The sequence below is a fragment of the Chiloscyllium punctatum genome, chromosome 39, assembly GCF_047496795.1.
Source record: "Chiloscyllium punctatum isolate Juve2018m chromosome 39, sChiPun1.3, whole genome shotgun sequence".
NCBI classification, from domain to species: Eukaryota; Metazoa; Chordata; class Chondrichthyes; order Orectolobiformes; family Hemiscylliidae; genus Chiloscyllium; species Chiloscyllium punctatum.
In genome coordinates, this window is record NC_092777.1 from 51,100,564 (window position 1) to 51,110,839 (window position 10,276).

Here is a 10,276-nt window from a genome sequence, read left to right on the forward strand (position 1 = left end):
GGACCTGTTTCCGCACTATAGGGAATCTAACCTCAAGGCAGTTGGACAGCATGCATTCAAGATAAAGCTCATCAATGTATAATCTAAAATTGCACTTGTTAGTTTCAAGAGAAACCTCAAACATACTACAAATTTTGAAAATGCTGATAGAGAACACATGACATTTCAAAAGAAATGTGATCGGAATGAAATATAAACAAAAATCCGGAATTAAGTAGAAAATGTGAGTCGAGTGTCAAAAAGATTAATTAACCTGTAAGCAACTAAAGTAATATCAAATAAAGCTCCAGTCTGATAGTCCTAGGGTGCATCCCACTTATTATCTCCACAGATATCGTTGCTTCCACACTGCAATAAATTCAGATCATTGTAGTCATTTTTAAATCATCCCTTGTGCTGAGCCTTTACTTCTCCAACATTTTCCATCCTGCATCTTATTCCATGCTCCTTCATTTTCAGTGTTTAACCTTGCCTATGTTATTTTTCCACCATCTACAGCAGAGGCCTCAGTTTTTCAACTCATTATTCTACTTTTACACCTCCCCTGTAAAATACTTTGAAAGCATGCTTACTTGACCCATTCATTCCTGATGAAGGGCTTGTGCTCGAAACATCGATCATCCTGTTCCTTGGATGCTGCCTGACTTGCTGTGCTTTTCCAGCACCATACTCTCAACCCCATTCTTTCTTTACTGCAAATCTCCACAGGATTGTTTCCTTCCTATTATTGTGATCCCAGCTGAAGTTATGACTAGATAAGACAGATACAGAATGAAATCTGGCTTGACAGATCATACAATTAATGTTTTTGCATTTTGCTGACATGGTGGTTAGTCATGTGTTGCTGGAAAAGCGCAGCAGGTCAGGCAGCATCCAAGGAACAGGAGAATCGACGTTTCGGGCATCAGCCCTTCCTGCGTTTTTCCAGCAACACATTTTCAGCTCTGATCTCCAGCATCTGCAGTCCTCACTTTCTCCATGGTGGTTAGTCATGGCTAGATATTCATATAAATTTACAGATGTTCTTGAACAATTAAACACTAGCTTATTACTCAAAAGAAAAACAAACAAAGGTAGAAGACAGTTAGAAAGGCCTTAACATAAGCAACAAAATAAAGTTTCAATCTGTTTCCCTACAGATACTCAATCCCAGTGAAATGTCTGAGTAAGACACCTCAGCCTTTTAAATCTTTTCCAAACTGACTCTTTCAATTTTGGTTCCTCTTTAGTGATGACAGCTTTTATTTTACAATTCCTTTCTGTGTCATTTTGCACAAATCTTTCACAATTTTAATGGGCTCAATGCCTTAGTTTGAGCAAGTTGAAGATTTCTATCCAAATTCCTCCGAACTTCAGAACATTTTGCACTTCTTCAGTTCTGTCCTTTTCGTTAATTTTTCTGTTCACAAAAATATTATCCTTAATACCACATTTTGCTATGCACACACAAATATAAATGCCACATACATCAGCATTTGCACAAGCATTTATATTGATAGGTGCACTCAAATCATGCAACACTTGGTTTTAGTCCAACTAGTTTATTTGGAAGTGCTAGCTTTCAGAGCACTGCTCCTTCATCAGGGAGCAGGACCTTAAGATACAGAGTTTATAGCAAAAGATTACGGAAGAAAACATTTGTTCAAAATATCATTTCAGTTGCATGACACTGTAACCTTTTGCTATAAATTCTGTGTCTAACAATCCTGCTTCACAACCACCTGATGACGGAGCAGTGCTCCGGAAGCTTGTGTTTCCAAATAAACCTGTTGGACCATAACCTGGTGTTGTGTGATTTTTAACTTTATCCACCCCAGTTCAACATTGGCTCCTCCGCATCATAATATTTCCTCCCAGTTTTTGCATTATATTTGCAATTTGTATTTCTGTGTTAAGTTCAGTAATTTTATGCAAGATATTCTTGTTGGTGTAAACTTGTCACACTGTAATTATACCCTTTCATCAATGATGATGGACTTACATTTTAGATTTACATCCATCAACCTCTCAGCCCATGCTGAGGGAAACTCCTCAACTGGAACAACATCCTTACTTCTTAAAACCCCATTGATTCTGCTACTTAAGTGTAAGTAATGATAGAAATTCAATGTTCTACATAATAATAAGAACAGAATATATAACTTTTAAATGGATAACCACATTTCATTTCTCTCTCTTGATCCAATAAGCCCTGCCATGCTATCCATCTTCAATTAGCAAAACAATTTGTTACTGATTCCCATGTCCAATGCCTTGAAATACATTTGCTTGTTTTAATTCTTTCATGCATTGCGGGTATCACTGGCAAAGCCAACAAGTGTTGCTCTTCCCTTGCCTTCGATGGATACACATAGACATATATATATATATAATTCACACACAATATACTGTACAAATACACATTTATAGATGTATGAATGTGTGTACATTCCCATACAAACACACAAATATACACATGACATGTTGGCACATATTATTGTGATCGAGTGTGTGAGTGTCTGCAGTTAAACGTGGAGATACTGTAAAATGTTTTTCAATGTCCTCTTATTGGTATTTCAAATAAGCCACAATCTCAGCTTCATTCTCCTGAGAAAATTTTCAGGTTGAGTCTAATGTCCAATCTCAGGATAGCCAGAGGAAATCATCATCACAGATTTCTTGGCAATGTAATATGGACTCTCAACCATCAGCCCCTGCCAATAATTGTTTGAGTTTTCTGTTCCAGTTATCTGCAGGAGAAATGGATCAGGACAGACATAATGCAATTTCCCCTTCCTACAGTGAGCTGGAATCTAAAAAAACTGAAATTGCTGTAACGACTGTACTTCTTGTTGGTAGAAAGTTCTTCTGTTTGGGTTAAGTGGCTTATCAACCAATTTCCTGTTCTGCAACGGAATATGATACTGGAGAATCCCTCTGGATCAATGAGCTCACACGTACTGTGCTATCTGCAATGCTGCTCACACTGCGCCTGATATGAGTCAGTGACATCATTCTCTGCCAACCAGTGACATCAGTACATGGCAGAACGTGGGGTGCGAATTGCACTGGTTCAGTGACATCACCTTCCTGCTGCTACAACATCTATCTAACAGATGTTTTCTTTATGTGGTGCAAATTAAAAGTCATTATTCATGCTGTTTTTTTGTCAGTGCCATCAAACTGTTCAGAACCAGCTCAGTTGACCTGGAACTCGCTCAGTAAGACCTTTTCTTTGGCCTTCTTATACGTTATTTTTTAAAAAAAACACAAATCCCTCTTTTTCACGGAGGCTTTGACAAAAATCCACATTTCACTTTGAGAAATGCATGTGTCAAGACCAAAATACATTTTTGTGAGCCAGATGGAGAGATTCGCCGTACTGTCATAATTATTCTCCAAATCCCCAGACTGGGAATTTTCTGTGATTAGCTGGTCCAGATGATTAAGTCTTTTTTCAACGGGAGGGAATGAGATTTTCAATGTCCAGTAAGGTGATAATTCACATCAGCGAGAAGATAAATTGACAATACACATACGTAAGTTATCACAACATGATTAGTAGCTGTTCTCAGTGTTCTGGAGTTAATTTAAAAGCTGTCTGAAAGGTAAGCATCTGATTAAACAGATGGAAAAATTGTAAATCTCATGTAACAATGTTCAATTTATCTTGTCTTTTTTTTTGCGCTCCAGTTTACCTGATGTTTTCTGTTTCTGATAGTGATATTTGCTGAATTACAGAATGGGTATGGGCCACATTGAGAGAATGTTTATCCATGCTCTATCCCTTCCCCAAGTCAGCCTTTGCCCAGTTATAGAAAGGAGATAATTAAGCTGGAGAGGGTTCAGAAGAGATTTACCAGGATGTTGCTGGGTATGGAAGGTTTGAGTTATTAAGAAAGTCTGGATAGGCTGGGGTGTTTTTCACTGGAGCGTCAGAGGTTGAGGGGCAAACTTACAGAAGTTTATAAAATAATGACTGGTATAAACAGAGTTAATGGTAGGTGTCTTTTCCCTAGCATCGGGGATTTCATGACTAGGGGGCACATTTTTAAGGTGAGATGAGAAAAATTTTAAAAAGAGAGGCAAATCTTTTACACAGAGGATAGTTCATGTGTGGAATGAACTTCCTGAGGGAATGGTGGATGTGGGTACAATTAGAACATTTAAAATTTATTTGGTTAAGTACATGAAGGGTTTGGAGGGATGTGGCCTGGAGCAGGCAGATGGGATTAGTTTAGCTTGGAATTATTTTCAGCATGGATTGGTTGGATCGAAGGATATGTTTCTGTCCTGTGTGACTCTATGACAGTATAAGGTGAGATTTTAGTGCTTTGTAAAAGATAATGAAAAGCCTCTCTTTGAATATTGTTGTTTCATTTACGGAAGAAAAGAAGACTTTTATTTATATTTTTATGAGTTCAGGACACCCCAAAGTGGTTTAGCACCAGTGAAGTGTTTTGAACTACAGTTGACTGTTCTTGGGGGTCAAAATCTAACTTTCTTGTGACATTTCATATTCAGCTTAGGCTTTAGTTGATGCAGTTGTAGAAGTTGTAGGCCTGTCCATATTTACTGCAGGTTTTGGTGTGTCACCATTTTAAATCACCGATTTGTTAATCATTTTATGTATCTGTGAGACTTTTACAGCCTGGGGAATGATTTATTAAAGCGTAAATGCTGATAACTTACAATGTTCAGGAATTTGATATGATGGCACAGATTTTCAAGTGGAGTTTGAATAAGGTAATGAAACTTCTCTCTGACTCTTGGTGCCATCACATGTAATGTGATTATTGGGGAGATAAAGATAAAGGCTGAATTATAGAGAATGAAGGTTATCCATGATGGTGGCCTGAAATGTTGAAAATGACTAGAGCAGAAACTCTAAAAATTTTACAGAGGATATTAAATTTTAGTCCAATTAGCAGATGACATTGTGTCTTCCAGTTTGAATCAGATCTGAAAAGCAAATATTGGCTTTAATTTGTCAAAGTCTGCTTTCCAAAACTGAATTGTGTTGATTACCACAACAAAACCATCTCTCAATATTCAGGCTTACTCAGATCAATGGCACTAAATTTCAGACAAAACACACGAAAATGAGTGGCTACTGTTGTACAGTCCAGAGTACATCATGAACTCAGTTGAATTTCATCCCCAAACAGAATGACATGTTCAAGGTTTGCATGAAGATTTGTAGCTTGGGTGCCAGTTGCCGTGGTTACGGGTATGTTCGCCGAGCTGGGAAATTGATTTGCAGATGTTTCATCCCCCATCTAGGTGACATCTTCAATGCTTTGGAGCCTCTTGCGAAGCACTACAGTACTGTGTCTTCTGAAATTATTGGTTCCGTTTCTGCTGCTTCCAGTCGCTGGTTCTGATTGTTCATTGTAGTGGCTGATATATTGGGTCCAAGTCAATGTGCTTGTTAATGGAATCCATGGATGAGTGCCATACTTCTGGAAATTCTCTAGCTGTCCTTTGTTTAGCTTGTCCTATGATCATTGTGTTGTCCCAGTCGAATTTGTGACCCTTGTCATCTGTGCGTATGGCTACTAGGGACAAATAGTCGTGGCGTTTAGTGGCTAGTTGGTGTTCATGCATGTGGATTGCTAGTTGACTGCCTGTTTGCCCAATACAGTGTTTTGTGTAGTCTTTGCATGGAATCTTGTAAATCACGTTAGTCTTGCATATGATGGGTATTGGGTCTTTTGTTCTGGTGAGTTGTTGTCTGAGCGTGGCTGTCATGATCCTGAGTGGTCAGAGAGGTGTGGCTGTCAGATCCGAAACATTTTTAGTGTAAGGTAGCATGGCTAGTGAGTTAGATTGTGGCATGTCCTCGTCATGCTGTTTGTCTGTTGGGTATCTGCGGATGAAGTTGCAAGGATATCCGTTCTTGGCGAAGACTCGGTAGAGACACTCTTCTACTCCTCCCCTTCGTAAACCTACCGCCTGGGGTGTCAGATACAGACCACCAATCAACAACCCACAAGCCAGGGAAACAGTCAGACAAAACAGTCTCAAGGTGATCCAGGTTATGATAACGGACGCACACAACAGACTACACAGGTACAGACAAGAAATTGCGTGCTAAAAATCGTTAATATCAGAAACAGCCAATCAGCAGTGGATGGCCACAACCGAACAGGCCATCACCATCAGACAAAACAGAACCACATACAGAAAGAGAACAGCACTAGCCCTTTTCAGCAGGGTCCTAATGCAGCTTCTCTTGTATGTGGTTGGGTGGCTGCTGTTGTAATTCAGGACCTGGTTGGCGTGTGTGGCTCTCCTGTACACTTATGTGGTGCATTCACCATTCTGTGTTCTTTGTACCATCACATCCAGGAATGGGAGTTCATTGTTAGCTTCCTGCTCTTTCATAAATCTGATCCCTGTGAGCATGGTGTTGATCCGGTGTACACTTTCGATTTCTGCTCTCTGAATGATAACAAAAGTGTCATCAACGTATCTGATCCAGAGTTTGGGTTGGGTTTGTGGGAGGGCTGTTTGTTCCAATCTTTGCTTCACTGCTCCTGCTATTTGCCCAGAGATGAGTGAGCCCACAGGTGTCCCATTGATCTGTTCATATATTCAGTTGTTGAATATGAAGTGCGTCGTTAAGCACAGGGTCTAGTAGTTTGAGTATACAGTCCTTGTTGATAGATTCCCCGTCATGTCATCAGTTCTGTTTGTCCAGGAGGTTGGCCACTGTCTCCCTGGCTGAAGTTTTGTCAATTGAAGTGAAAAGTGCAGTTATATCAAATGAGACCATTGCTTCATTCGTATCTATGTTTATGTTCTTGATGTTGTCTAGGAATTCTTGGGATGATTGTATGTAGTGTTTGGATCCGCTAATAAGATGATTTAGTTTTTGCTGAAGTTCTTTTGCCAGTTTATGTGATGGCGCTCCCGTCAATGCCATAATGTGTCTAAGTGGTATGTCTGGTTTGTGTAATTTGGGTAACCTGTAAAATCTTGGGGTGTTGCTTTCTGGTTTCATCCTTTCTAGGTCAATCCCGGTTATTAGTCCATTTTTTTGAAGGTTCGTAGTGTGTCCTTTATTCTATTGGTTAGCTGTGATGTGGGGTCACACTCCGCCTGTAGGTAGGTGTCAGTATCTGCAAGTAGTTTATCTGCTTTCTGAATATATTTGGTCTTATCCATGATAACAGTCATTCTGCTGTTGTCTGCTGGTGTGGCATTCTTGTCATTTTTGAATGTTTTTGGGTCTTCGCTCTCTTTGATGTTAAGGCTGTTTGTTTGTCTTTTCTTTGTTCGTAAGGGTACAATGGTCTGTCTGACTGCTTGCTGTGTCTCTTCAATTAGTCTGTTAGTTCTGAGCATACATTCTAGTGCATCTAGGACGTCTGTTGTTTTTCCTGTGGTTGTCGTTGAGTCCCTTGGCTAGTACGGCTTTTTCTGCATCTGTGAGCTGTCTGTTGGAGAGGTTTCTTACCCAGGTGTCTGCTGTGTTGTCTTCTCTGCTGTTGGAATGCTTATTCATTTTGTCTTCGTAGTGCCATTCTCTTTCTGTAAGTGGTTCTGTTTTGTCCGATGGTGATGGCCTGTTCAGTTGTGGCAGTCCACTCCTGATTGGTTGTTTCTGAAATTAATGATTTTTGTCATGCAATTTCTTGTCTGTTCCTGTGTAGTCTGTTGTGTGCGTCCGTAATCACAATCTGGATCATCCTGAGACTGTTTTATCTGAATGTTTCCCTGGCTTGTGGGTTGTTGATTGGTGGTCTGTATCTGACACAACGTGGTAACACTTGATTCCTTCGGCATCCATGTAGGAATGGCATATATAAAAATGACAAAAGCACATTTGAGAGCACTTTTCAGGGCAGGGGACAAGGACTAGCAGCTTAACAGGAGTGAGGACAGGACTTTGTCAGATGTACTTTTTCAGGGCATCTGTGCACCACTGAAAAGGCCAGAAATTGTTGACCATTATAATTGTCCTTGAAAAGCTGCAGTTCTCATGTGGTGTGGGTACCCCCACAGTGTCATTAGGAAGTGAAATAACTTCACAGACGCTGGTATCCCATCAGCAAGTCATCCTTTATTTGCACATAGAGAGACCTTGACACAGATTCAGCTCCTTCGGAGCCAGCTCACAGAGTGAACAGGATTCATGTCACTCCTGTTCTTATCTGTCAGCCAGGGCTCCCTGGTTGGACCAGATTATCAACACCAATCGGGGAACTCATATTCTATGAGATCCACCTGGCTGATCTCATTACAATCACTACACAGAGGGAGTTCCAGGATTTCGACCAAGCAACAGTGAAAGAAAACAATTTCCAAATTCCAAGTCAGGATGGTGGGTAGCTTTAAGAGAAACATGCAAGTGTGATGTTTCCTTATGTCTGTGTGGTTGTGTCTGCTGCCCTTTTCTTTCGAGAGGCACAAATTTAGAACACATCTACAACACATCTTGTACATGGTAGACATTTCTGTCGTGGTGCAATAGTGGTGGGGGAGTAGATGTTTACAGTAGTGGATGGGCAATCAATCAAGCAGGTTGCTTTGCCTTGGATGGTGTCAAGCTTCTTGAGTATTTTTGGAGCTGTACTTATTCAGGCAAGTGGACAGTAGTCCATCACACTCCTGACTTGTACCTTGTGTGATGATACTAAGTGACGCATTTTGTCCTTTTTTTGTTACAAAGTAGGATTGAGGCAGAGGTGTAGTGTGGTCTGCTCAGGCCAACAAAATACAAAGCTTGGTTTTTTTAAAAAAGTTGGAACAATAGAAGCAGCCTAAATGGGTGGGATCAACCTCCCAATGAACCAGTTTCTTTTTCTTTTTAGTCTTCAGTAGCAGTTTGTGGGGTCTTCAAGCTGGATGTGGGAGCTCATACTCCTCTCTCTGTCACAGCTAAAAGCTGGGGTTCTGCTCTTGCTGCTAGAATTGCATGTGAGACAATCTATTTTACTGAATTCCCCCTTTGCTGAGGGTATGTTTGTGAGATGTTATTGTATTGGAACAGTTAATTAGTAGTAGTTAAGCATTTTGATAGAGTCACCGTTAAAAATATTCTTTTCCTTTTATTTTGTCTGTATTTTAATTATAGTGTATGAGAAAAGTGTGTTTTGTTTCAAGCCTGGTAATTTGACCAATCGAATTGCACCTGGAACACAATGCCTTACACTTATCTCTGAAATAAGATAAAGTTAGAGTCTGGTCTATCTTTTCAATATGCTTTGAGGGGTTTGGTCCGGTCCATACCAAACGTAGATGGTGCCGAGACTTTGGAAGTCAGGAGGTGGGTGACACATTGCAGACTCCTCAACCTCCAATGTGTTCTTGTAGTGTTTCTGAGGCTGGTCCAGTTCACTTTCTAGTTGATAGGACCCACCAGGATATTGATACAGTGTTGGTAACAGTAATGTTGCTGAATGTTATGTCAAGGTGGTTAAATTCTGACCTGTTGGAAATGGTCATTGCCTGTCATTTGTATGGTGTATTTGCTAATTATGTACCTCATTCCTGATGAAGGGTTTTTGCCTGAAATGTCGATTTTCCTGCTCCTCGGATGCTGCCTGACCTGTTGTGCTTACCACTCTAATCTTGACTCTAATCTCCAGCATCTGCAGTACCCACTTCAGCCTTGCTAATATGTGCCCTGGTTTGAATGTTATCCAGATCGTGCTGTATTTGCACATGGACTACTACAGTAGCTGAGGAGTCATGGTTGATTCTGAACATTGTGTTATCGACAGTGAGCACCCCCAATTCCAAGCTTAGGATGGAAGGAAGGTCACTGATGAAAGAACTGAAGATGTTTAGGCTGAAGACATCACCAGGAGGAACTCTTGACTATCACGATTAAGCTGTTCAAAAATGATTGTGTCAGAGGTATTTGTGTGCAGTGAGGGAGTTGAGAAGTTCAGAGTACAGTATCGAGAGTTTTCCAGCCCAGGGCACTACAGCTGATATGGTCACTTATGGCAAAGCAAATAAGAGTGAGGAACAGGCTGTGAGCCAGTGACGAAGCAGTGAATAGCTTTATACTGCTAGAGGAGATCACTAAGGCACCACAGGTAGCATGTATATGCAATGAATTGCTAAGGCCATTAAATCAGCCGGACTTTTTTTAGAAAATGTGAAACAGTTCTGTATTTGTTGGAATATTTTATAGATGGATTAATTGAAACCCAGATTAATGAAGTAGGATTTACATCGTGTTGTCAGCAGTTGCTGCATTGTAGGAAATGTACAACAGTTCTGCTGTCTAAGATGTAGTTATAATTCACTTGTAGGAAATAACAGCAAAAGCCCATGCAAA